The following is a 27,680-nucleotide window of genomic DNA, read 5'->3' on the forward strand; positions in this document are numbered from 1 at the left end:
GTCCATTTCAAAGGACTTAACAATCCTTATGACTGAAATATGACTCAGGAAATAAAAAAGGAAAGCACAAATTTTGCCTTGGGAAAACTTCCAGCCGGCCATGATCCTCACAAACAGCAGAAGTCCCTGGGACAGGTGTGTATCCAAGAACCGCTCACACGCCTACCACGAAATTTGCCAATTTACACAGTAACATTACAGCTCCACTAATTAGCATAATTCATCATGGGCCTCCGCCCAGTGTTTCCCAACCTTGCTGCGACCTGATGCTAATTTTCTCCCACAAAAAAGGCTTTCTGTGTCAGCGCTATAAGAGGAACAGCACCATGGAAAAGGAAAAGCCAGTACTACAAAAGCAGCCTAACAGGCTTAGTACTAAAAGGGAGAAACGGAGGACCAGAATCCATAAAATACCATCATTCAATAAGAAGGTTGCCATGTTTGTGGTGGCCTTGTGGTACACTTTTTTTCATTCTCCTCAAAAGGCAGTTTATAAAAATTGAGGAGTTTCCTACAAAGGTAAAGGTTCAGATTGTAAAAGAAAAAAAATTGTACAATCAAATTATAAGGGTTGACCCAGAATCCCTTGGTGGATATACTTTAGGCCATGAATTTACCCAAAATCCTATATTGGACATACATCAGGCCATAGTGACCTAAAATGTCCTGCTGGTCATCAGGCCATGTCTACACAGAATCCTTTGATGGACATACATTAGGTCATGTTGACCAAAAATCCCTTATTGGACATGCTGTACAAGCCATGCTAACCAAAATCCCTTGCTGGATCTACATCTTACCATGATTACCCAGAATCCCTTGCTGGGCATACATCAGGCCACACTGACTCTGAATCCCTTGTTGGGCATACATCAAGCCACACTGACCCAGAATCCCTTGTTGGGCATACATCAAGCCACACTGACCCAGAATCCCTTGTTGGGCATACATCAAGCCACACTGACCCAGAATCCCTTGTTGGGCATACATCAAGCCACACTGACCCAGAATCCCTTGTTGGGCATACATCAGGCCACACTGACCCAGAATCCCTTGTTGGGCATACATCAGGCCACACTGACCCAGAATCCCTTGTTGGGCATACATCAGGCCACACTGACCCAGAATCCCTTGTTGGGCATACATCAGGCCACACTGACCCAGAATCCCTTGTTGGGCATACATCAAGCCACACTGACCCAGAATCCCTTGTTGGGCATACATCAAGCCACACTGACCCAGAATCCCTTGTTGGGCATACATCAAGCCACACTGACCCAGAATCCCTTGTTGGGCATACATCAGGCCACACTGACCCAGAATCCCTTGTTGGGCATACATCAGGCCACACTGACTCTGAATCCCTTGTTGGGCATACATCAAGCCACACTGACCCAGAATCCCTTGTTGGGCATACATCAGGCCACACTGACCCAGAATCCCTTGTTGGGCATACATCAGGCCACGTTGACTCTGAATCCCTTGTTGGACATACAACAGGACATGTTCACCCAGAATCCTATGCTGCATATATTTCATGCCAGATTTACCCAGAAATCTTTGTTGGACATACATTATGTCCCATTGACGCAAAATCCCTTGCAGGACATACAGTACATGAAGCCATGTTGACCAAAATCCCTTGCTGGACCTACATCGAACTATGTTTACTGAGAATACCTTGTTGGGCATACATTAGGCCACACTGACCCAGAATCTCTTGTTAGGCATCAGGCCACGTTAACCCTGAATTCCTTGTTGGACATACATCAGGCCATGTTGATCCAGAAACCCTTGTCAGCCATACTTCATGTACGTTTACCCAGAATCACTTGTTGGACATACATTAGGCCAAGTTTACCCAGAATCCCTTGATGGACATCACGGTGACCTAAAATTCCCTGCTGAACATACATCAGGCCATATTAACCCAAAATCCCATCTGGACATACATTAGGTCATATTTACTCAGAATCCCTTACTGGAATACTTCAGACTATGTTGACCAAACTCCTTTGATGGCCCTATATCTGGCCATATTGACCCAGAATACCTTATCAGACATATATCAGACTATATTTACCCAGAATCCTTTGCTGGACATACATAGGCTTTGTATTTACCCAGAATCACTTGTTGGACATACATCAGGCCATATTAACCCAAAATCCCTTCTGGACATACATTAGGTCATATTTACTTAGAATCCCTTACTGGAATACTTCGGACTATGTTGACCAAACTCCTATATCTGGCCATGTTGACCCAGAATACCTTATCAGACATACATCAGGCAATATTTACCCAGAATCCTTTGTTGGACATACATAGGCTTTGTATTTACCGAGAATCCCTTGGACATACATCAGGCCATGCTTACCCAGAATGTCATACAGTTCCTGTCTCCAAATACAAGCGGCCTCCCTGTACGTACAGCAATGAATCACCAGATCCAAGGCTGATAATGACTAAGTCAGTGCAATAATTAATACAAAGTCTTCTTACAAAAGGAGTAGGGCGTGTGTGGAGTGTCTGCTGGGTTACACCCCATGGGCAGTGTGGTAAACACACAAATTACAGCGTTCGCTGGGCGATTTTCACACCGCTCATTCTCTTCTCTTTTGCTTTCACGGTGACTCAAGGAAAGTGGAAACAAACCTGCTTTGATCATGACCTGGCCGCAGCCATGTTGGATTTGCAGCAGAAGTAGGCTCAGTGTACATTTAGGCTGCTAGGGAGGTGCTATGGAATACTGTCCACCATCAAGAGAAATCTCCCTATTTAATACACAGGCAGCAATAAAAACCTGACAGGGGGTCTAACTCTTCCACAATCCATCCAAAACTAGGATGAAGTTTTGGTTTTAGATAAACTTTAATAAAAAGGTCCTTGTTCAGGTACTTCCTTTCATAGGGTGACAACGTTTTGTCCCGGTCTCCCAGTTGTGCTCCTATGTTGTCACAATGTCATACAGGCTATAAGTGACTCTTTCAACACGCATTAAGCAGGCAGGAAACCAAATACTCTGACCCTATAGCGCCTTGTGCCCCCCCAGAGTGCTCCGAGTTCCCCCCAGTGACACCTGAATGCCCTCCCCCAGTGTTGCCAGAGAGCCCTTGGCCTTGCTACAACCCCCCCCCCGTGACGCCAGAGTGCCCTGTCTCCCTCCTGTGATGCCAAAGCTTCCTGTGTCCTAACCCCCAATGACGCCAGAGGGCTCCGTGTCCTTCCCCCCCCAGTGATGCCAGAGAGTCCTATGTCCCTAACCAAAATACATCCCCCCACCCATGATGACAGAGCACCCTGCTGTGATGTCAAAGTATACTGTGCCCCTACCCTCAATGATGCCGGAGAGCTCTTTGTCTCCCCCAAAGTTACGCCAGAGCACCAAGTCCCCCCCATGACGCCAGAGCGCCCTGTGTCTTTGCCCCCCCAATGAGGCCAGAGCGTTGTTCCCCCCCAATGAGGCCAAGGAGCCCTGTGTCCCCCACCCAGTCACGCCAGAGTGCCCTTCCTCCTCTCTACAGTGAAGCCAGAGTGCCCTGCGGCCCCTCCCTCCAGTAACGCCAAAGCGCCCCATCTCCCTCCCATGATGCCAGAGTGCTCTGCGTCACCCTGTGCATTCTATGTCTCCCCATGACACCCAATGGTGTGTTGGTCAATGACTCTTTTGGCACCCAGTGTGCCTCCGTGACACCTATGTCTCCATGTACCCTCATGTCTTTAAATAAAACTTTAAACAAAACCTACCACACAACATGTACAATTCTAAACGCTAAGCAAAAACATGGCTCAATGTAACGTCAAGGAATAAGCGAGCCGATATTATTAATAAAACTGTATTATATATTGCGCTCGTTAATTTGGTCGGGCCTTATAAAGGTCTTTAAATAAATGGCAGTAAGTAAGGCATGAAAATTTCCCCGACGCGGAAAAGGCCCGAGATGCAATTAAAGCCTCATTAGAAGTGGTCGCGGTGACCCAGATACATGTGATCCGACCGTAATGATATGAAGTTGGGAGGAATGTGATTATTTCGGGAATAATGAAGATAATGAACCCCGCAGTGGCAAACCTGGAGCCTGCCTGCTGCCTTGCTGTGCCTGGAGCTTGCCTGCAGGCCGAGGCTTGCAACATGGCAGCCTCTCGTACTGCGAGGAGGGACACAGAACGCTTCCACTTCCAGCAGCCAAAAATAGAAGTCTGCTCTTTTCCAGGAGGTGCGAAGCCAGGGAAAAAAAAAAAAAAAACAAGCGCTGCCATCATTTTTTTTTTTTTGGAATATTTAGCAGGGAAAACAAGCCGAGGCCTTTTTTTTTGTTTTGTTTTGTTTACATGAGGCCTAGTGTGCAAAGAGAAGCCTGCCTTGATTAACTCTCGGTTTAAAGGAGAACACTAAACTGTTGAGGTGTCTAAATAGATTCTATTACAAGCGGTTTCAAATTTTGAAGCAGCAATGACTGCCGAGACACAGATCGGCTGCCTAAATCCAATATTTTGTATCTGCGCCAGTCTATCGCAGTCATGTTCTGTCTGACCCTGCCAGAGAATGAACAGGGGCCCCTCTCAGGTCCTCGTTTTTTTGTTTTCTTTTTCCACGTGTGTATGGCGACTTTTAGACCCACGATAGCCCCAAAGTTATATTTGATATTTATGGGGGTTGGCTAGGCTACCAGTTTATCTATGTTCTCTGTCCTGTCAGGCAAAAGGAGACACAGACGCAGCGGCCTGGGGTTGAACCCTATGAGCAATTGGAAACAAAACAAAAAAAAAAAGTAGTTCAAAAGATTAAAGAAATTAAATATTTATAAATAAAATTTATTAAGCGGACCTTCCTTGCCAAATGGAAAGTCCACTTTTTTTTTTCTCAAGCCCCCTGCCCACCCAAAACAAATAGCAGACCCCCTTCCCCCCATCCTTAACCGCTTCCCGTCCGCCCTATAGCAGAAGTACAGCTACAGGGCGGCACGGGTGCGCAAAATCACACACATATATATATATATATATATATATATATATATATATATATATATATATATATATATATACATACACATACACACATGTGATTTTGCATTTACGGGTAGGGGGAGCATGCGAGGCACGCGCGTGCCCTACCCGCGCCGCCGTTCGCGGACGTCAATCATCGGCTCCCGGTGATTGCCGAGCATCTCTGACGGGGAGAACGGTTTGTAAACAAAACAGTTCTCTCCCCTATCAGCTCCTGCACGCTGCTTTGCATGGCTCTGCATAGCACAGCCATCCAAAGCAGTGTGCTTACAGTGAAGCACAAACACACCCCTCATGTTAAGCCCTTCCTGCCCAGTGCCATTAGTAGTGTCAGTGCTTTCTATTAGCACTGATCACTGTATTGGTGTCACTGGGGATGTCAGTGACACCAAGTCAGTTCTCCCCCAGTGTCAGAATGCCAGCCGCAGTCCCGCTATAAGTCGCTGATCGCCGCCATTACTAGTGAAAAAAAATTCCAGTATCTATACCGCCATTTGTAGACACTATAAAACTTTCACGTAAACCAATTAATTTACACGTATTGGGATTCTTTTGGTTTTTTCTTTAGCAAAGACATGGAGCAGAATACATTTTGACCTAAATTTATGACGAAATTTGATTTCTTACATTTTTAAACTGGACATGTTTAATAGCAAAAAGTAAAAAAATATTGTTTTTTTTCCTCAAAAATTGTCGGTCTTTTATTTATTTATTTTTTTATATACTGCATAAAATAAAAACCGCACGGCCGATCAAATACTACCGAAAGAAGGCTCTATTCAATGGGGGGGAAAAAAAAAGGACGTAAATTTCATTTGGGTGCAGAGTTGCATGACCGCGCAATTGTCAGTTAAGGAAAAGCAGCGCCGTAATGCAAAAAATGGTCTGGTCAGGAAGAGGAGGAAATCCTCAGGAGGGCGAGTGCAACAAACAATGCAGCTTTAATTTAATATATAAATATAAGAAAATAAGGGAACCGAATAGAAAATAAAAGAATAGAATAGGAAAAAAAACCAATAGCATAAAATGGAAAGAATATAACCATCTTCTGAAATTTGAATAGAATAAATTTGAAGTCAATACTTTTTGATTCAGTCGAATAGAATTCAATTAGACCGAATTGAAAAAATTTTAATATGATTTGAAAACGAACAAATTGCAAAAATGAATAAATATAACTCCTGGTGCCAACGATACGCAAATATGTGGCCTCTTGGCAGCTGAGTCTTGAGGCCGAGAGGCTGCATGTTTACATACCCAATGTACACAAACGTGTTCTGCGCGCTCCTGAAAAATTTAGCATCATGTGACCTCTGTGACAGCCAATTACGGCGGTCACATGACCCTAAATCCCACCTACCGGCGTCACAAACCCCTTAAACGGCCAGGAGACACCAGTGCAAAGGAGATAGCTAAACTAAATTACTTAAATAATGAAATGAAACCATTTTTTTTCGTTCTGCACATGCCTAAATTTGACATCCGTTCGGGTGCATGGCCTCGATTGCACACTGTCTGAATCCAGAGTAATATACCCATAAGGAAGTCAAATTGGGAGCAGCGGCTGCGTCCGTACAGCTGCGATGTCCCTGTGGACATCAATGGAACTTCTTGTACGGGGATGCACAGAACACCTGTACAACCCGATATGGGTAAAAACACATCCCTCGCATTGGTACGCCACATGTGAACAAGGCCTAATAGTTACCTTCCTCTTTCTTTAATGTTTCCTGTAGTATCCTTTATCTGCCCATCCCCCTTCCACCATAAAATGGGAAACCCGCACCACCACGGTCACCGGCACTTGACTGATTCTTCCTTATTCTGTGCCAGCCCACCATTGACATCTAAGCAGTACAAGATCTATCAATTTTTTAAATTTGGTAACAAACTTGTATGACACATGCACAAGGTCGGGCGAGATCTCCCTAGAAAGTACTGGTGTCATAGCCTTCCCATTGGGTGGCTGCGATGCCCTGGCCCTGTTTTTCTACATATAAAATGAGGGCGTCATTAAATCAGCATGCAAAGATACATGAAACAGGGCTTTATGGGTTGAGGGAGTTGGGGGTAATGCGCTTTAAAAGGCTATTTGTAAACAAATATCTGAGAAAACCTAAAACACTGATTTCATCCCTGCCCTCCAACGCATCTGAGAGGCCTGGTTGAAGTCACCATTCCTTCCAGTAGAGCTGTAAACTCAAAATCATGCAACAATGCAAGGGTGCGTTTTAGGGGGATTTCAAGATCCTAGCTCTGGCAGGAGCCACAGTGACATCGAAGCATCGGCGGCCAGTCCGTGGGAAGATTTTTTTCTTTCCTTAAAGATGGCTTTGTAAAGCCATGGGTGTTGGCTTTCAAAAAAGTGGACCTTCCATTTGGCATGGAAGATCCACTTTAAATGGTTCCAGGTGTCTCAGCTCTGCCGTAAGGCACCGTGAAGTCACCCATGCTTCCTGGGAACGAAGCCCAGGTCAAGGTAAGCATTTTTTTTTGTTCTTGTGAATGATTTGCTTACAAATGGATTTTTCTGTTGGGGGGTTGGAGGAGTTGCCAAAAACGGATCTTCTACTTAGCATGGAAGGTCTAATTTAGGTGGGTCCAAGCCACTTGTATATATTTTAGGGTGGCCATAGACATAAGAGAATAATTTTTCCTGGGTTTAGAGTAGGGGCAGGGATAGCCCTCTCTTCCCTCACCAACAATTCAAACTCCACCAGACAGGGGAGTTGCATGGCACAGAATCATGAGACTAGAACTTGCAATCCATCCCAGGAGCAAGGAAGACTGTCAAATCTTTGGCTCTACATTGAAGTGGAGTTTTTTGGACAATTGCTGTATCTCCAGTGTGGCATTCTCAGTCCACCCTCTGATACCTGTAAAATAAAAAAATATTCAGAACAAAATGTCTTCTGTTCATTCATCATTCCACCTAAGCTGCGGCTGCCATGATACTGTTGTATAATCAGGTGCGTTGACCGCGGAGGTAGAGTCCCACCCGTCAGAAGGATCTCTAGGCAACAATATCTGGAGAATACAACCTTCGGGAGGCTGTATCTAGGTAACGACACAAGTCTCCTGGGAGGAATCCCCCATCGTATCGCTTCTAACAAGGGAGATTTGCAGCTTCTCTGCACGCCAAGCTGGTGGTCGCCAGTACTGTCGTGTATATATAATGAGAACAAATTAATATGGAGGCTCTAAATCGAGGCTGGGGGGGGGGGGGGGGGTCAGTCCAGTAATATGAGATGCTAACTACAAGCAAAACCACGACTGTGCCCCACAAATGTCTGTTCAAACGTCTCAGGTTTTCAACTTTCTCACTTTGGATCTACATAAGCTGCTAAATGTAGAACTCAAATACATCAAAACAAGGTTAAAGAATATCTAAACCCAACCCAATCCAAACAAAAATGTGATACAGTGCAGGTCACCAGTCCTTAGATGTGGTGGTGCATTAATTTCATTTTTTTGGCCTTTTTCCTTTATTTTCACCTGGTGATCCTGCCAATAACACATTTCCCAACCTAGGGTGACAACGTTAACTCGCCGTACTCATAGCATGGTCACCCTAGGACAGGACTACAGAATAGTACCCATCTCCTCTTCTCCATAACAAAGCTGGGCCTGCTCGAGGGGTAGGCAGCAGTCTTTGGTGGATGTGGGTGGAAAAAGGGCAGAACTTATGACCTGTGCTGGTGGTGGTGGACATTGGCCTCCTTGACTTGGTTGTTGCTATTATTATTCTAGATTATCCTTTAGCGACCAATATTATTATTTACCGCCCCTACATTTTAAACCAGTTATACTATCCCCATCCATATCTGTTCTGGAACGGGCACACTTTTGCTAGTAATAATAATGTATCATTATTATGCAGCACAAGAAAAGATACCCCCAAAAAGTTGCCACATAAAGAAAAATAATAATTTCATGTTTTTAGCACAGGATTCCCCAACCTATACAATGTAATTATATGAGTCAACACATCATTTTTCCCTTCCAAGTGTTCGTTAACGCGACGGTTTTCTGGATAGAAAATGAAATTAAACACCTAATTGCTGCTAAGTTTCACCCACAGCATCCACGTTTACGCTGTTAACAGTAATGACAGGGTATTGCCAACCTAATTGCAAATTTGTAATTTTTTTTTTTCTATTAATTATGAGCACGGTGAATCCTTTTCATCAACATCACCCGCTCGTCTCTCCTAAGGGAACCCTTCAAGCACCCATGGGTGTTTTTCTTGATTACAACCCTTGGATTGGAAGCATACAGATACGTTTTAACCCTTTGGCTTGCGACAAGTGTGACGGCTATGATGGTGGTGTTGGCAAGGAAGAGCAGGTAGGATTGCAAGCTGTCCTTACTAGCAGAGATGTCTGTTTTTTGTTTTTTTGATTAAAGGGTCAACCCAATACAAAAGTGATAGGTCAGTTTTTGGTGAAGCTTGCATGACCACGTCTCACGCTGGCTCCACTGGATGATTTTCTGGATCTTTTCCCTTCAGGATAAATTGAGACCTCCTCAGCATGGTAGGAGAACTTGGGAACTCAAGAACTTAAAGCTCAACAGCTGCGGTAAGCCCATATTGCTTCCTGTTAACATGGACGCTGCGCACTACCGGTTGGAAGACTCCTTTACCAAGTACGTTCTAGAGTTCTCAGGGGTCCTGAAGCATTCCAGTGTTGCATCATGAGAAGTGGACACAAGACCAATCCAATTAGGAGCCGAGAAACAAAACTGAGGTCACCAGCTGCTGCTACCTGAGCTGATGATGATGACAATGCAGTCACTGGCTATGTCCTCTCCAGGATGAGTGAGATCCCTCAACATGGTAGGAGGAATTTGGAAGAGCTTAAAGCTGATCTGCAAAGAGGAAAAAAAAGCCCTCTTTCTCCCCTATACCTGCTCTAGATTTTTGTGGTTTTAAAAAAAAAAAAAAAAAAAAAAAAAAATCTACTTTAAAGTTCAGATTACTTTCCTAAAAATTGCATCACGTGACAAGCCGAGTCCCAGGTCTTCTTAGACCTAGTGTGGGATGGTCCACTCTGCAGTCACCACCTCACTTCATTGTGACATGGACACTGCCCATTGTCTGTGAGAAAAATCTATCACTGGATATGTCCTAGAGCTCTCACAAGGTTCAGAAGCCTTCAAGCATTAGGTCACAAAGAGGAGTACACCTAAGATTGGCCCTGAGCACCAGAGATTGAAGACAAAAACTTGAAGTCACCAGTAGCCTCTATGAGAGAACGCAGTTTCTGGCACTTTTCTCTCCAGGATGAGTTAAACCCACTCAGCACGGTAGGTCTGTAGTGCGCTTGATAGTAACATGGATACTGTCTGTTGGCTGTTGGAAGTGTCCATCATCAGTAAACCATGGAGTTCTCACACGACCCTGAAGCCAGGTCTAAATAGCATGAAGAGGCCCGGGGCAAAGTAATGCATTGGGACCCCTACCAGCCTGCACAAATTTCCTTTTTAAAGTATAAAAAGTTGATAAAAGTAAACATATATTTAGCATTACTTCAATAAGATTGAGTTTAAAGAATAAGAATCATACCATAAATCAAAGACTAATCAACACAAAGGGCACAATGTGAGGGGGGGGGGGGGGGGAATTGTCATTCCAATTGTAGCCAGTGACAGGCTGCTGCTGTCCCAATAGCCCGGATTCCCCAACACAGTTGGCAAGTATCATGTAATACAAGATCATGGGGTGTCCATGTACCTGTGGCCCCTAGGCAGAGCCCAAGGGTGCCCATGCATTAGGATGGCCCTGCCTGTAGCCTTTAGTGTTATGTCTAGACAAGAAATAGACTCAAGACTGGTCTGCTAAGCAACAAAGCAAGAAGGGAGAAGCCTGAGGTCACCAGTTGCCACTATAGGAGATGAATGAAGAATAGATGAGGGATATTGGACGAAGGATGAATGGATGAATGACGGATGAAATTTGTAAAATGTTTTTCAATGCAAATGATCACCAAACAGGGCAAAATGCGGTAAAGAAAACAGCCGGATTGCCCAAGCAATCTGAAAACCAAAAGGACTGGTGGACTGATGGCCAAAGTGTAGAAGACCCAAAAACTGGTCAAAAATCAGTTCTTAACCTTTGTTCATTCATTTGAATCTTGAGGGTTCTTCCCTGCCTAATAACATTTATTTCTTCTTGTAAATTGAGCCATGCAAGTGCAGCCCAATGGGCAATCCCAGCAAGCCAGGGGTGCCGGAACAGAATAACCCCTGTGTGCAGGCACGGTAGTTATACATCATCCCTGGCCAATCAATCAAGACAGCCAAAGACTCCAGAGCCACAAGAAGATGGAAAGCGGTGGTAAAGAGGAGTGTGGACCTTGAGCTGCTGGAGGAGGACACTTTCGGAGTTAAAGTTGGCCATACACAGAGCAAATTTTGTCCAGTTCCTGAAGGCCAACTCTTCCCCCCAACAGAAATCGTACATTTTATTTTTCAGTTTAAGTCTGCCTTAATATGCAAATACTCTATGCATACTTCTACATTATGGTGAGAGCCCTAGGAATCCCTTCAGACTTTATATATTTCACAAATCTTCCCAAAAATAGAGGCTTGTTTCTTATTTTTTTTTTACCAGAGTTTTTTGATAAACTGATAAAAAAAAAAAAAAAAAAAGTATTCCACCAAGATGTGTTTATCTGAATGAATATATCGACCAGCAGAGCAGAGTGCTGACCCCTTCCATCTTTTCCCAAGGTCCCAGATTTTAGGAGAGATGAAGGCAAAGCCCTTTTTGTCCTTGGCTCTCTCTGACCCCAGTCCATTAAGACGATGCAGCCTGCAAGGAATTCTGGGTCATCGAGGAATGCTGGGAACAGGCAAAGGGAAGGTTTCCCATTGCAGACTCACGTGATTGATTAAAGGACACTTTATACCGCGCGGCGACGTGGGAGAAGAGTCAGGGAAAAGACACATTATATAAACCATTACAGCACTGAATGCTGGAGTGGAGCTAAGTGGTTGATAGTTATGGGCAATCACGGAAGCCATAGAAAAATTTCATAAGTCGATTAGAGTGACTGAAAGGGGAACTAAAATTCTTATCTAATCTTTATTTTTATGATCTACATGTGGAAGAAAGTAGCTTATTGTAAAATGTAACAATATGGGTTAATGTTTTTTTCAAATATAGGACCTATATAGTTGACGTTCGCCATAGTTGCTTCCTGGTTGCGTCTTGCTAAACCCGTTACTACCTACCAGAAAAAAAAAAGCCCCAAAAAAGACACATCCAAGAGTTGCTGGGACTTCAGCACTTATTTATTTGGACGGATGAAGAAACCAAAATCATTTTACAAGCCGACTCGCTTTGGTAATGCTGCTTACGTGAAACTTTGCTCCCTACTGGTGGGCACCCACAATGTGCCCCAAGGTAGAAAACATACAACAGGAACATCAGACCAACTGGCGAAGGAGTCCAAATTATTTTCATTATTCACAATTAAATAAAACCGGACGCGTTTTGGTGACCTCATGTGAAACAAGGCTGCTCACATGAAGAGACTGTCCCTGGTAGGTACCCAGAACATGACCCAAGACAGAAAACAAAAGCACCAAACCAACCAGTGAAGGAGTCCAAAATATTTTCATTATTCACAATTAAATAAAACCGGATGCGTTTTGGTGACCTCACGTGAAACAAGGCTGCTCACATGAAGAGACTGCCCCTGGTAGGTACACAGAACATGACCCAAGACAGAAAACAGGAGCACCAAGCCAACCGGTGAAGGAGTCCGGTTTTCTTTAATTGTGAATAATGAAAATAATTTGGACTCCTTCACCGGTTGGTTTGGTGCTCCTGTTTTCTGTCTTGGGTCATGTTCTGGGTACCTGCCAGGGGCAGTCTCTTCATGTGAGCAGCCTTGTTTCACGTAAGGTCACCAAAACGCGTCCGGTTTTATTTAATTGTGAATAATGAAAATAATTTGGACGCGTTTTGGTGACCTCACGTGAAACAAGGCTGCTCACATGAAGAGACTGCCCCTGGTAGGTACCCAAAACATGACCCAAGACAGAAAACAGGAGCACCAAACCAACCAGTGAAGGAGTCCAAATTATTTTCATTATTCACAATTAAATAAAACCAGATGCGTTTTGGTGACCTCACGTGAAACAAGTATGCTCACATGAAGAGACTCTCCCTGGCAGGTACCAAGAACATGACCCAAGACAGAAAACAGGAGCACCAAACCAACCGGTGAAGGAGTCCAAATTATTTTCATTATCCACAATTAAATAAAACCGGACGCGTTTTGGTGACCTCACGTGAAACAAGGATGCTCACATGAAGAGACTGTCCCTGGCAGGTACCCAGAACATGACCCAAGACAGAAAACAGGAGCACCAAACCAACCGGTGAAGGAGTCCAAATTTCTATAATTATTAACAATAGGATGGCATAAACACACTGGTGCATTTCGGTGGCCACCAAAATGTGTTGGTTGTTTTATGTGACCATATCGTAATTACGATTTGGTCCTGAACCCTGTTGTATATGTTATGCTTTGAAAAAAGATAAGACTTTCTGCGGTCTCTAAAAATGTGCAACATCAACAAAGCAAAAGCAAGAGTAAGCAACATTTTATTAACTGCAAGAGGTGAGATTTTGCAATGCCTATGCCCTACTGATTCATATAAAGGATGCATTTTCATGGCAGATCCAGGAAAAAAAAAAAGAACCATTCATTAACCAGTGCACCAAGTTACTGTGAAGGCATCTTGAGTCAGATCATTGCAACAAAAAAATCCTCCTTGATAAGTTTAGCCTAGATGGCTGCAGTCCCATCCAGAAGCACTATGAAAAGACTGCTGAATCTGGCTCCATGGATTACTTACATCTGACATTAAAAATGAATTGAGTGGACTTTTAAAGGTTAAGTGACTTTCTGAACCTTAGCAGAAATACAACGATCCCTAAACAACGAACATTTCACCCATTGATTTTGTGTACAGTCGGCAGATGTTTTGTGTATCGATACTCCTAACAAGGCTGTCTACAAGGCTACAGCTTACTAAGCAAGCCCTGGATGGTCCCAGCCACTGGCTAAGCATCTCTGCTTCAAAAACACCTGTCTCAGGTATAGGCAAATGTTAGGGAACTCAGACTGATTCCAAAAGCAGAGAGACTCCATGTAGCAGGTTCAAGTTCACATCTGCCAGGTCAGCATCCCTCCACGAAAACAAACAGGATTTATGACCCTCAATGAAATCAAAAACACGATCAATCACTCCAGCAGGGCGCATAAATGACAAAAAAGGCTGTAACCTTTCCCACGTACAAGCTGATATCAGAAGATGAAGGAAGCAGGCAGAAAAGTAGAGACAGCCATGGCTCTGGAGCTCCTTATACAAAAAAAAAACAAAAAAAACCTTTCAAGATCAACATCGCCTACTTCATCGGAAGACCTGATAAAGCCTTTTCTAAGACCTTGCCAAACCTTCAAGACCATGTGGCCAGGACTTATTTTGTAAGAATCCTCCAGGATGGTTCACATGGGATTTTTGAGCACCTGGTTTGTGCAGGAGGCTTGGTAATCATAGGAATCCCTTCTCTCAAATATTTTGGAGTTCTTGCTATCCCTTTAACGTTGCACCGACCTGGTAAAAGTCCACCAGGTCAGGGTTTAGCAAACTGTCCACTGCTAGAGGAGCATTCAAAACTCAAAGACCATATGCTCATGACTCCAATGTGAACCGTCTTGAAGGAATATTTCAGAAGTTGTTCTGAGAACATGGAGTTTTAGCTGTCCCTTTAACGTTGGACCAACGTCTAAACCCAGTTTTGATGGACCTTCAATCGGTTGGTCCAATGTTGTAGGTCCATCCAAGCCTCCAAGATATTTATCTAGGGAAAAGATTCCTGTGATGCCTAAGTCCCCTGTATATTGCACTAACCTGTTAAAAGTCCACCAAATCAGGGTTTAGTAGATGCTATGACTAAAAATTACTGCCGAAACGCGTAAGCCATTTTATATGCACATTTTACTCACTCAATAAAGTTAATTATTCGGGAAGGAGAGTACCGGCTATACCAATCATCATTCAGTTGCATCTTTCCTGGGAAGAAACACAGCCAGAGCACTGATATTCCACCTCCGTGGGGATTATCTCTGGGTGTAGCACCTACTTGTTCTCAAGGGTTTAGTAGATGATCCAATGCTAGAGGGACATCTAAAACTCAAAGACCATATGCTCATGACTCTCATATGAACCGTCCTGGAGGATTCTTGCAGAAGTTGTCCTGGGCACATGGTCTTGAGTTTTGACTGTCCCTTTAACATTGGACCAACTTGTAAACCCAGTCTGGATGGACCTTCAATAGGTTGCTCCACTACTGAAGGTCAATACAAATCTCCAAGATATTTATCCAGGGAAAAGATTTCTGTGATGACTAAGTCCCCTGCACCAAAAAGGTGCCCAGGACTCCCCATGTGAACAATCCTGCAGGATTCATGGAAATGGAATCCTGGGCACATGGTCTTAGAGTTTAGACTGTCAATTCAACATTGAACCAACTGCTAAACAAACAAACAATGGATGTCCAATGGGTTGGACTCTCACAATGGATTAGCCCAGTGAAGGTCCATCCAAACTGGGTTTAGAGATTGGTCCAATGCTAAAGGGACATCCAAAACCCAAAGACTATGTGCTCATGACTCCCATATGCATCGTCCTGGGGAATTCTGCAGAAGGAGTCCTGGTCACATGGTCTTGGAGTTTAGGCTGTCCCTTAACATCGGAACAACTTCTATACTCGCTTTTATGGACCTTCAATAGGTTGGTCCAAAGTTGAAGAGACAGCTAAAACTCCAAGATATTTATCCAGTGAAGAGATTCCTATGATTGCTATGTCCCCTGCATCAACAAGATGCCTAATACTCCCATGTGAATCATCCTGAAGGAGGACTATAGTTGCTTGATCAGCAAAATTAGGCCAGTGGAACAAGATCCAAGTCAACCGTGCTTCAAAACAACTGCAAATAATATGAAAATTGTACTTTATAACCATTATCAAAAGCAAGCACACCACAAAACAATACTACAAAACACAATAAATATTAAAAAGAATAAAAATATCAATAGCTTATACCAGTGGTCTTCAAACTGCAGCCCAGAACAGGATGTGGCCCTTTGCTTGCCTTTTTCTGGCCCATGGGGCACTAATCCACCAACTGATACCAATGATGGGGCAACATTTCCCTGCTGACACCATCAAATGGGCCACTACTCTTCCCATTGATGCCAACAACAGAGTACTATTCCTCCCATTAAAAACAATCATGAGGCATTGATGCCAGGGGATTTTCTGCTCCCACTCACCACAGTCCAGCCCACCTAAAGCCTGAAAGACAGTAAACTGCCCCTTTGCTTAGAAAAGTTGGAGACCCCTGGCTGACACCAAACAAAAAACTTGCCATCTAATGTCCCCACTACAATCCTACCCAAGCATACTCTGGAGGACCAAATTGTGTTGGAAGCCACTAAGACCACCAGTATGTTTTTGGACTGTGGAACAAACTATGATACCAACACAAAAAAAGATGAAGCACCAACTCCAAGCAGAGCACCCCTTGTGGAAACTGAGCCCATTCCTCAGCACTGCCTATCCCTGTACTGCAAAACCCTGCCACAACAGCTCTCCATTGATTGCTTGAACCACCTACCCTTCATCCTATAGGCTTCGAAACAGAGAGGACTTCATCCCACCAAGGCAAACAGTGGAATAGTGTCCAAGCTAGTAATCCAACCCAGGATCCCAGTGTTGCAAGGCAAGATTGTTGGTATATAGGCACAGAGCAGATGTGAATCACATGAAAATGCCTTCACCGTTTTTTTTTTTTTCTGCAGCGGAGGAGTTAAGCGCAGTACTCTGTGTTCTAGTATCAAAGCAAGGCAAGATTTATAGAGGTCATAAACGGTTTACCAGAAGAGACATATGAATTAAATATCAAACTGAAGTGTACATAGACAAAAACACAGATACCGCCTGGCACAGCTCGGATAAATCACCCGACCAGAGATGGAATTAGATTGGACAGATCGATAGATAGACGGACAGATAATGGTTTTCTGTAATCCTGTCGTGACACACGAAATTGAATGAAACGTCAAAACGCACATCGTTAAAAAAAAAATCTTGACGCGCTGCGATAAAATCTCACAAGGAACCACATCCTATGCTATCCATTCACACGCAACACCCCCGTGATTAGGCTCGACGTGTGCACAACATGTGAACCTCATAAACGTCTCCATAAAACGCGCACCAATAAAAGTAGACATCATTTAAGCCGTGCGGGATTAGTTAAAACAATTGCATCTGAGTACATAACGAGGAAATTATTGCTACAAAATGCTTCAATAGGCATTTAAAAAAAAAAATGATGTTAAACGAGTAATGCATGTCAAAGTTCAGATTCTACCGCCCAAGGAAGGAGGGACCAGGTAGGCCGCGGTTCACGAATGTGATAAAGTCATGTTTTTGCAGCGTTTGGATTGGTGCAATGGATTCCTTGTGGGTGTGGCCATTTTGGAAAAGGACTTGCGGGGCCAGGAAATGCTGATTCCATGAATAAAACAAACCTGTAAGTTGCAGCCCCCCCCCCCCCCCCCCCCTTAGTTTCCCACCTTACCTTTAGTGTTGCCACATGTACATCTAGGTATGAGGGAACACAGACCATGCTCACAATCAATGGCCAGGCCCCAGTGTGGTGTGCAATACTGACCATATCTTGAATGGCTGGGATTTGGCCATTTTAATAGGACAGCAGCAGTGCAGTGTCTGACAGGCGTAAAGCCCAACTGAAATCTCAGTTTCAGCTAAACGCATTCCAGGTACATCAAAACAAAACCATGTGAAAATGTATGGCTTGTTTTCTTTAAAAAGCAGCAACAGCCTGAGTAGAAAACCCCATCTCCTGCCAGCATGCAAGACTCTTGCTCTCAGCGGGGAAGCAGTGGTCTTTCTGCAGAGGTCCACCACGTCACCCAGTCTTAAGTCAGACTTAAAGTTCTGCAATCAACAAAGCTTGTGCCTCACTGGAGAGCTCTGACTTGGCAGGGGGGGATGTGTAGGACTTTTTTTTTTTTTTTTTTTTTTTTAGAGAGAGAACATGGTTTCTGCAAGGCTCATGCCCACTGCAGATTGAAGAACTCTAGCTTTGTTTTAGCAGGTGGGGTGTGTTGGACCTCTGGAGAGAACATGGTTTCCGCAAGGCTCATGCCCACTGCAGATTGAATATCTCTAGCTTTGCTTTAGCAAGTGGGGTGTTTGTTGGACCTCTGAAGAGAGAGACCATGGTTTTATTCTAAGGCTCATGCCCACTGAAGGTTGAAGATCTCTAGCTTTGATTTAGCAGGTGGGGTGTGTTGGACCTCTGAAGAGAGACATGGTTTTTTTTAAGGCTCATGCCCACTGAAGGTTGAAGATCTCTAGTTTTAATTTAGCAGGTGGGGTGTGTTGGACCTCTGAAGAGAGACATGGTTTTTTTAAGGCTCATGCCCACTGAAGGTTGAAGATCTCTAGCTTTGATTTAGCAGGTGGGGTGTGTTGGACCTCTGAAGAGAAACATGTTTTTTTTAAGGCTTATGCCCACTGAAGGTTGAAGATCTCTAGCTTTGATTTAGGAGGTGGGGTGTGTTGGACCTTTGAAGAGAGACATGGCTTTTTTTAAGGCTCGTGCCCACTGAAGGTTGAAGATATCTAGCTTTGATTTAGCAGGTGGGGTGTGTTGGACCTCTGAAGAGAGACATGGTTTTTGCAAGGTACATGCCCACTGCTGATTGGAGATCTCTAGCTTTGATTTAGCAGGTGGGGTGTGTTGGACCTCTGCAGAAAGTCCATGGTTTTTGCAAGGCTCATGTCCAATGCTGATTGGAGATCTCTACCTTACCAGATGGAATGTGTTGGACCTCTGCAAAGAAAGCATGGCTTCCACACACAGCAAGGGTAAGTAGGGAAGAAGATATAAAAAGTGGCAGCCCAAGAGCCTTCACCCTACAAAACAAGTCTGCAATTGCATCTTCTATATCCAATCCCATGAAAAACCAAAGCCAACATCCTCAGATTGTCTTCAAAATGTGTTATTTCTGAGCAGGCATTCCAAATAACGCAATACAGATCTACGTTTGCCAATCACAACTCAAAATTTCCTGGTACAAATGGTGAGTAGAAGTGCGACATCACCTTTTAGTAAATGAGGGGCAAATCTATATTGTTGACAACACAAGAGCATGCGACGGATAGACAAGTGCCAAGTACTATGAAACTGTGAGATACGCCTGACCCTGCGGGCCAAAGTCCACTGATTGTCAACATAAGTAAATACAAAACCGTAACTGATTCAACACAGGCGATACCAGCATGCTCTTGGGCAGAGGTAGGCAATCCACCACGCACATCTGGACTGGATTTACAAGTCCCGGGCACGCCATCCCTAAGTCTACAAGATATCTGGAGATACCCGAGTTCTTCAAATTTGAGAATACCATGTAAACCTTTGGTTGGGGACAGATTCTCTCCTGCAGGCCTGAGCACAGACAGATCAGATGGGGGCCACCAACATCCATATTATGTCCTCCCCACCTTCACCCATCAAAGAATGTAGTATATGTATAATTAAAATGTTGCTGCCTAATCTTCATTAGGGATCTGGTGGCACCTACACTTTTTTAATGTACATTAACATATGTACACAGCTTAGCCATTGATTGATTCCTATCTGGATGATGGACATTGAGCTAAAAAGTTCATGTCTTGGTGACAGGCATTGGGCAAGAAAAGTTAATATCTGGACAAGGTTTGACAGGGTTTGAAAGATCATATCTGGAAAATGAAAAATAGCTGAAAAAGTTTGTATTTGGACATCAACCATTGGGCTGAAGAAAAAAAAAAGTAATTTCTTGATGAGGAGCTCTGGGCAATAAAAGGTCATAACATATCTGGACGATGAGCCATGATCGAAAAAGTTCATATCTAAATGATGAGCCATGGCCAAAAAAAATAATGAATTTCTGGACAATGAGAGCGGAGGAAAAGGTTCATATCTGGACAACAACCACTGGGCAAAAAAGTTCATAGGTAAACAATAAGCAATGGGCAAAAAAGTTCATATATAAACAACCAAAACCATTGATAGAAAAAGAGTCATATCTAGATGACAACCTTTGGGTTAAAAAGTTCATATCTGGATGAGGAGCACTGGGGAAAAGGTTCATATCTGGAGGAGAGCGGAGCAAAAAAAGTTCATACCTGGACAATGAGCAAAAAAGTTCATATATAATCAACTGCCATTGGGCATAATAGACTTATCTGGACGAGGCATGCTGGGCAAAAAAAAGTCATATCTGGACAATGAGTCATGGCAGAAAAGATTAATGTCTGGATGGCGAGTGTTGGGTGAAAAAGTTCATACCTGGACAACAACCATTGGGCAAAAAGTTCATACCTGGACAACAACCATTGGGCAAAAAGTTCATACCTGGACAATGAGCAATAGGCAACAATTTTCATATGTAATTGACCACCAGTGGGCATAATAGTCATATCTGGAGGACAACCGCTGGGAAAAAAAAAGTCATATCTGGACAATGAGTCATGGGTTCCTATCTGGATGAGGAGTCTCAGTGGAAAAAGTTCACATTTGGACAATGAGCAAAAAAGTTCACATGTGAACCACCACCACTGGACAAAATTGTTATTTCTGGAAAAAGACCGCTGGGCAAAAAAGCTCATATCTAGATGATGATTGTTGGGTGAAAAACCGCATATCTGGACAACAAACATGGGCAAAAAAAGTTCCTATCTGGGCAATGATCAAAAAAGTTCATATGTGAACCACCACCACTGGGCGAAATAGTCATATCTGGACAACGACTGCTGGACAAAAAAGTTCATATCTGGACAAGGCCCACTGGGCAATAAAGGATGATAAGCCATGGGTGAAAAGATTCATACCTGCAGGATGATCATTGGGTGAAAAAGTTCTTGTCTTCACAATAAGCATTGGGGAAAAAGTTCATATCTGAACAATGAGCATTGGGTGAAAAAATCAAATCTGGGAAACCACCATCGGGTGAAAAAGTTCACAACCATATTTTTTGGATGCTTCAACCTGTTAAAGGGCTTATTGATAATTTAACCCACATGAAGCACACAGAAATGTATGAATGGAATCTAGAAGATAGAATCTCACTTGAAAAGATCCTCCAAGGTGTAGCAGATGTCTACATGCAATAGCAACACTCGGGACCCTAGACAGCTCAATCACTGGAGCCAATGTCTTAATCTGTTGCATGGCTTACAAATGTCATGTGAAACAAAAAAGTTGGGTTGGGCTTCCCCAGCCTTGTTTGGAGCTGCACAACCTTATATGCACTGGTGGTCGGTTTTTCCAGTTCTGGTTCCATCAATTTGCCAACCGCCTGGGTCCTAGAGCGCAGGAGAAATCGCGTTTGGTCTTACAAATGTCATGCCGTATATGGACGACCTTTCAGCACTTAACCACAATAGCGCCACCCCACCCATCTATACATTTATAGGCATCTGCTAGGTCTCATCACATACAGAGGTGTTAAAAAAAGACCCAGACCATCCCGATCGTCAATTTTTGGACCACCTTTTACGCCTTAATAGGGCCAAATAAAAATGTTCACCATAAGCTGAATATCTGAAGTTAAATTTTTTGCCTTCCATTTAGGGAAAAAAAAATCCCAAAACACTTTAATATCACTCCAAGAGAAACAATGCTACCGGGAGCTCAGTTTTTGAGGACAACAAACATGGAGCGTAAAGATAATAAAGAATAATAGAAATGATTGCATACATTTAGACTTGGGACTCGTCTGGGATCTTCGGACGTTTGCACCATCCATGGTAAACCCAGTTTGACCGGCATCCGAAGATCCAACACAACATAAACAAAAAAACGTTGCCTTTGTGTGCTGAGCGCCCCGTCCACGCATGCCAAGCCGTGCCACTCAGCCCCGGAGCATTTAAAGGAACACCACTTGCCCCTTCCTGAGGAACTCTCTCGAACCCCCCTGATAATCAAAGGCACACAAGGACCATTCAAAATATGTACAATTTTTGGAAGGGGGCGACCGCCCTACCCTGAAGCCTCGGTCTCGCAGATCTGCTCCTGCACGTCCTTCGACAAATCCGATCTGACCAGGGGCAGACTGACCATTTGGAAACTCGGGCACTGCCCGAGGGCCCGGGGTCAAGAGGGGGCCCCATGAGATGCCCCTGGTACCTTTTTCATAGGCTTTTTTGAGTTTGGGCAAGGACACAGGGGCCCCATGATCCCCTATTGCCCGGGGGCCCCATGAGTTGTCAGTCCGCCCCTGGATCTGACTCAAATTTACCAGGTTTGGGGGAGCGTTACTCCATGTTGGAACTTTCACTTTTAACCCCTTCCTGGCCAGAAAGGCCTATAAGATCGGAGCAAGTTTAACAATTATTATAAAAAAGAAAAAGTTGAAAATTGGGTCTTTGTTAGTTGAGAAAACTCCCAACATCCTGAAACTTGTAGTCCCCCTACATATCATAACTCAACTGATTCTAGATCCTCCGGCCAGAATTTACGTATAGTAATACTGTATGTAGTATAAAAATAGAAATATAAATCGATACAAAACATTCGAACACCTCCAGTTATTGTACAGCAAGACGCCATCTAATTCCCCGACTGTAAATTTTAACCCATTCTTGGAAACAAGAAAGATCACAACAAAGAAATGGAGGGAGGGGGGAGTTACCTGTTGTAAAAAAGCCAAAATGACAGCTATTAACCCCTTCCTACCATGGTCTAAGATGTCAGAGCAAGTATAAGATCCCAATCCACAAATAGTTGAGGAAAACCTCCAACACCCCGAGAGTTGTACTCCCCCTGCATATGAAAAGTGACGATTGATTATGAATCCCACAAGAAAATAAAAACACACACACACATATATATATATATATACACACACACACATATATACACATATATACACACACACACAAAAAAACACACACATACACATTATATATATATATATATATATATATATACACACACACAGATACAAAATTTATATTTATATATATATATAGCCACATATATTCCCAGCCTTCATAGTACAAGACACCAATCCCATGCTGGCTCTGTCACTTTTAACCCTTTCCCAGCAGCCCAAAGCAGACCACGCCAAATCTAAGGAGGCGCAAACTGGGTTGAAAGAGCCAAAGTGACAGCAATTAACCCCTTCCTGACCACCGAGGCCTAAATAAGCAAAAAGAAAAGAGATCTGGACCTGCAAATTGGTTTCTTTACTATGAAGATAAACCCTCCAACCCCTCCCCCAGCGTCCCGAGAGTTGTACTCTCCCCTTCAAACAAAAATGGATTATAAATTGCGCATATATATATATATATATATATATATATATATATATATATATATATATATGAGAGAGAGATGTGTGTATACAAACAGTTAACACCTCCAGCTATTGTGGTACAGGACGCCATCCGATGCCCCTACTGTCATTTTTAACCCTTTCCTTTCAACAGATCTCTTAAGGTTGGGGCGTCAAGTGTAAAGAGCCACAGTGACAGCTATTAACCCCTTCCTGGCCACTGAGACCAATGAGAAGTATAAAAGAAAAAGATCTGGACCTGCAAATTGGTTTCTTTACTATGAAGATAAACCCTCCAACCCCTCCCCCAGCGTCCCGAGAGTTGTACTCTTCCCTACAAACGAAAATGGATTATAAATTGCGCATATATATATATATATATATATATATATATATATAGATAGAGATGTGTGTATACAAACAGTTAACACCACCAGCTATTGTGGTACAGCACGCCATCCAATGCCCCTACTGTCATTTTTAACCCTTTCCTTTCAACAGATCTCTTAAGGCTGGGGCGTCAAGTGTAAAGAGCCACAGTGACAGCTATTAACCCCTTCCTGGCCACCGAGGCCAACGAGAAGTATAAAATAAAAAGATCTAGATCTGCAAATTGGTCCTTAATTAGTTGAGATACCTCATCCCCCCTCCAAAAAAAAAAACCTGCGTTTTACTCACCCCTACAAATGAAAATAGATGATAAAATATAGATTTTGCAAACGCATGAGCAGAAGAAAAAAAAATAACTATAAATTATATACACAAATCGGGTAACACCTCCACTCTTTGTGGTAATATAAAATGTAATAATAATAAAAAAAAAGCATATACACACATATATATATATATATATAGATACACATACACACCAGTTACCACCTCCAGTCATTGTAGAGCAAGATGTCATCCCACTTTTAACCCTTTCCTGACAGCCTGATACAGACTTTGACAGATCTGGATTTGGGGAGGAGAGCCGGGTCAAAAGGGAAGAGAGCCAAAGTGACAGCTAATAGCCCCTTCTAAGCCACCAAGGCCCAACAAAGTCTCACCTGCCAGAGAACTTCAGTTTTAATAAAATGAATCAAGACAGGGAATGCTGAATCTTGTAGTTGCCCAGGGGCTCACAGATCACTATATGTATCTAGCAGGATGATGATGATGATAGATGGATAGATGTTTTATATGTATGCGGATATAGAATATATCAATACATACATGCACATGTGTGTATGCATATATTTATTGTATGTAGATCTATGTACATATAGATTGATGAAGGCTGTGACGAACTGCAAGTCCCAGCAAGGCCAGTATGGCCTGTGATCAGCATCAGTGCTGTCAGGGAAAAAAAAAATCTCTCTCTCTCTCTCATTATATATATATATATATATATATATATATATATATATATATATCATACAGAGAGAGAGATATTGAGATCTATGTACATGAGTGAGTAATATATATGTGTGTGTAGATCTATGTACACGTATGTATAATAAGGGTAGACAAATGCTGTGATGAACTACAAGTCCCATCAAGCCTGTAGTCGCCATCAGTGCTGTCAGTTAATAATATATAAGTGTGTGTGTATATATATATATATATGTAGATTCATGCAGTGATGAACTAGACGTTGCAGCAAGCCCATCCTGGCCTTTGCTGGGACAATATATATATATCCACATGTGTGTATATACGTGGATGCAAGCTGTAATGAACTACAAGTCCCAGCAAAGTCCTGTATGGCTTGTGATCAGCATCAGTGCTGTCAGAGTTTCGATAGATAGATAGATAGAGATCTATGTACATGTGTGTGTAATCAATATATATGTGTATATAGGTAGATGCTTGCTGTGATGAACTAGAAGGACTATGAGGGGACAATTATATATATATATGTGTGTGTGTACATAGATGTATCCGCAGGTGTATATAAGTGGACGTAGGCTGATATGATGAACTACAAGTCCCAGTAAGCCCTGTATGACCTGCGACCAGCAACAGTGCTGTTAAAAAATGATGTGTGTCTGTGTGTGTAGGTAGATGATTGTGGTGATGAACTAGAAGTCCCAGCAATCCCAGCCTGGCCTGTGATGGGACAACCATGGATGTATATTATGTGCATACAGGTAGATGCATGCTGTGGTGAACTAAAAGTCCCAGCAAGCCCAGTCTGAGCTATGAGGGGACAAGTGTGTGTGTGTATGTATGTATGTATGTATGTATGTAGATGTATCCACGTGTGTATAGGTGGATGTAGGCTGTGAAGAACTACAAGTCCCAGTAAGCCCTGTATGACCTGTGACCAGCATCAGTGCTGTCAAAAAAATTATAAATATATGTATGCATGTATGTACAGGTAGATGCATGCTGTGGTGAACTAGAAGTCCCAGCAAGCCCAGCCTGGTCTGTGATGGAACAATAATGAGTGTATATTATGTATATAATATAGGACAATACTAGATGTATACAGGGAGATCCATGCTGTGGTGCACTACAAGTCCCAGCCTGGTCTGTGATGGGACAATACTAGATGTATACAGGGAGATCCATGCTGTGGTGCACTACAAGTCCCAGCCTGGTCTGTGATGGGACAATACTAGATGTATACAGGGAGATCCATGCTGTGGTGCACTAGAAGTCCCAGCCTGGTCTGTGATGGGACAATAATGGATGTATATTATGTATACAGGGAGATCCATGCTCTGGTGCACTAGAAGTCCCAGCCTGGCCTGTGATGGGACAATACTAGATGTATACAGGGAGATCCATGCTGTGGTGCACTACAAGTCCCAGCCTGGCCTGTGACGGGACAATACTAGATGTATATGTATACAGGGAGATCCATGCTGTGGTGCACTAGAAGTCCCAGCCTGGCCTGTGATGGGACAATACTATATGTATACAGGGAGATCCATGCTGTGGTGCACTAGAAGTCCCAGCCTGGCCTGTGATGGGACAATACTATATGTATACAGGGAGATCCATGCTGTGGTGCACTAGAAGTCCCAGCCTGGCCTGTGATGGGACAATACTAGATGTATATGTATACAGGGAGATCCATGCTCTGGTGCACTACAAGTCCCAGCCTGGCTTGTGATGGGACAATACTAGATGTATATGTATACAGGGAGATCCATGCTCTGGTGCACTACAAGTCCCAGCCTGGCCTGTGATGGGACAATAATGGATGTATATTATGTATACAGGGAGATCCATGCTCTGGTGCACTAGAAGTCCCAGCCTGGCCTGTGATGGGACAATAATGGATGTATATTATGTATACAGGGAGATCCATGCTCTGGTGCACTAGAAGTCCCAGCCTGGCTTGTGATGGGACAATACTAGATGTATACAGGGAGATCCATGCTGTGGTGCACTACAAGTCCCAGCCTGGCCTGTCATGATGAGTGATGGGAGAAGCAGCTCCGCTTACCGTGCAGCTCCTCAGTGCTCTCCCCCCCTGTATCCTCCTGGAGGGGAGTGTATAATCCGGGGGTCCCCCCACCAGTCGGTGTAGTCAGGGATCGGGGGGTGTAGAGGAGCCTCTTGTTGTCTTCCGCCCGCAGCGTCCTCCTTCCTCTCCCTCCGCCCTCTCTCTCTCGCTCTTCTCTCTGATACAATATAACTCAATTTTCAGCCAGAGAGGAAAAAAACAGATACAACGTATCCAGCAGCAGCTGCGAGCAGTCTCCAAGCTTTGACAAGCAGCGCCCTCCGCCAATCAGCTCCCGAGCTCTCTGACAGCCCGCCAATGGGGAGATAGGTGGGCGGGACGTGCCGGGGCGGGGCCTGCCTGTCCGACCTGCGCTTGTGGGGAAAGGGTTAGGCTGCGCGAGCTCGAGAACGAGCGAGCGCGCGCGCGGCCGGGGAGGAGGAGGGGGGGGCGGTGTTTGGTTGCGGCGTGTTGCTGCAAATCCCTCCGCCTGGGTGACGGGCTGCGGGCGCTTAACCCCTTCACAGCCGTGCTGGTAGGGGGGAGGGGCTTAAAGGGACATGACAAAAAAAAAATTGTAGGTGTGGAGAGGCTGTGAAACTATATTGCTGCTTTCCTCGATTGTAAATGGCAGAGACAAGAATTACTGAGCAATTTTTTAATTTTTTTTGCCCGCTTGCTAAAACGATTACCATCGTAAGGCTTGTATGATTTGCCCCTTTTATTTTTTTTTGGAAATGGCCTATTATCAAATCTCACCATGAACTTTCTGTGTTTACAGTATCTCCTAAGC

General features: G+C 43.6%; 1 protein-coding gene across 10 annotated transcripts in view; it reads right to left on the reverse strand.

Moving 5' to 3' along the window:
• The window catches only part of MEF2D (myocyte enhancer factor 2D), a 315,067-nt gene extending 287,931 nt beyond the window's left edge, over nt 1-27,136 (reverse strand). For 3 of the 10 annotated variants that reach the window (XM_089657011.1, XM_089657003.1, XM_089657002.1), the window contains exon 1: nt 26,888-27,135. The gene's annotated coding sequence lies outside the window, so the exon portion shown is untranslated. Of the gene's footprint in view, nt 1-26,887 lie in introns of all 10 variants that reach the window. The other 7 variants (XM_089657010.1, XM_089657009.1, XM_089657000.1 and 4 more) reach the window with 4 other exon arrangements.
• Nucleotides 27,137-27,680: the final 544 nt, after the last annotated feature.

The sequence above is a fragment of the Staurois parvus genome, unplaced genomic scaffold, assembly GCF_062004578.1.
Source record: "Staurois parvus isolate SC_StPar_1 unplaced genomic scaffold, SC_StPar_1.0 ptg000956l, whole genome shotgun sequence".
NCBI lineage: Eukaryota > Metazoa > Chordata > Amphibia > Anura > Ranidae > Staurois > Staurois parvus.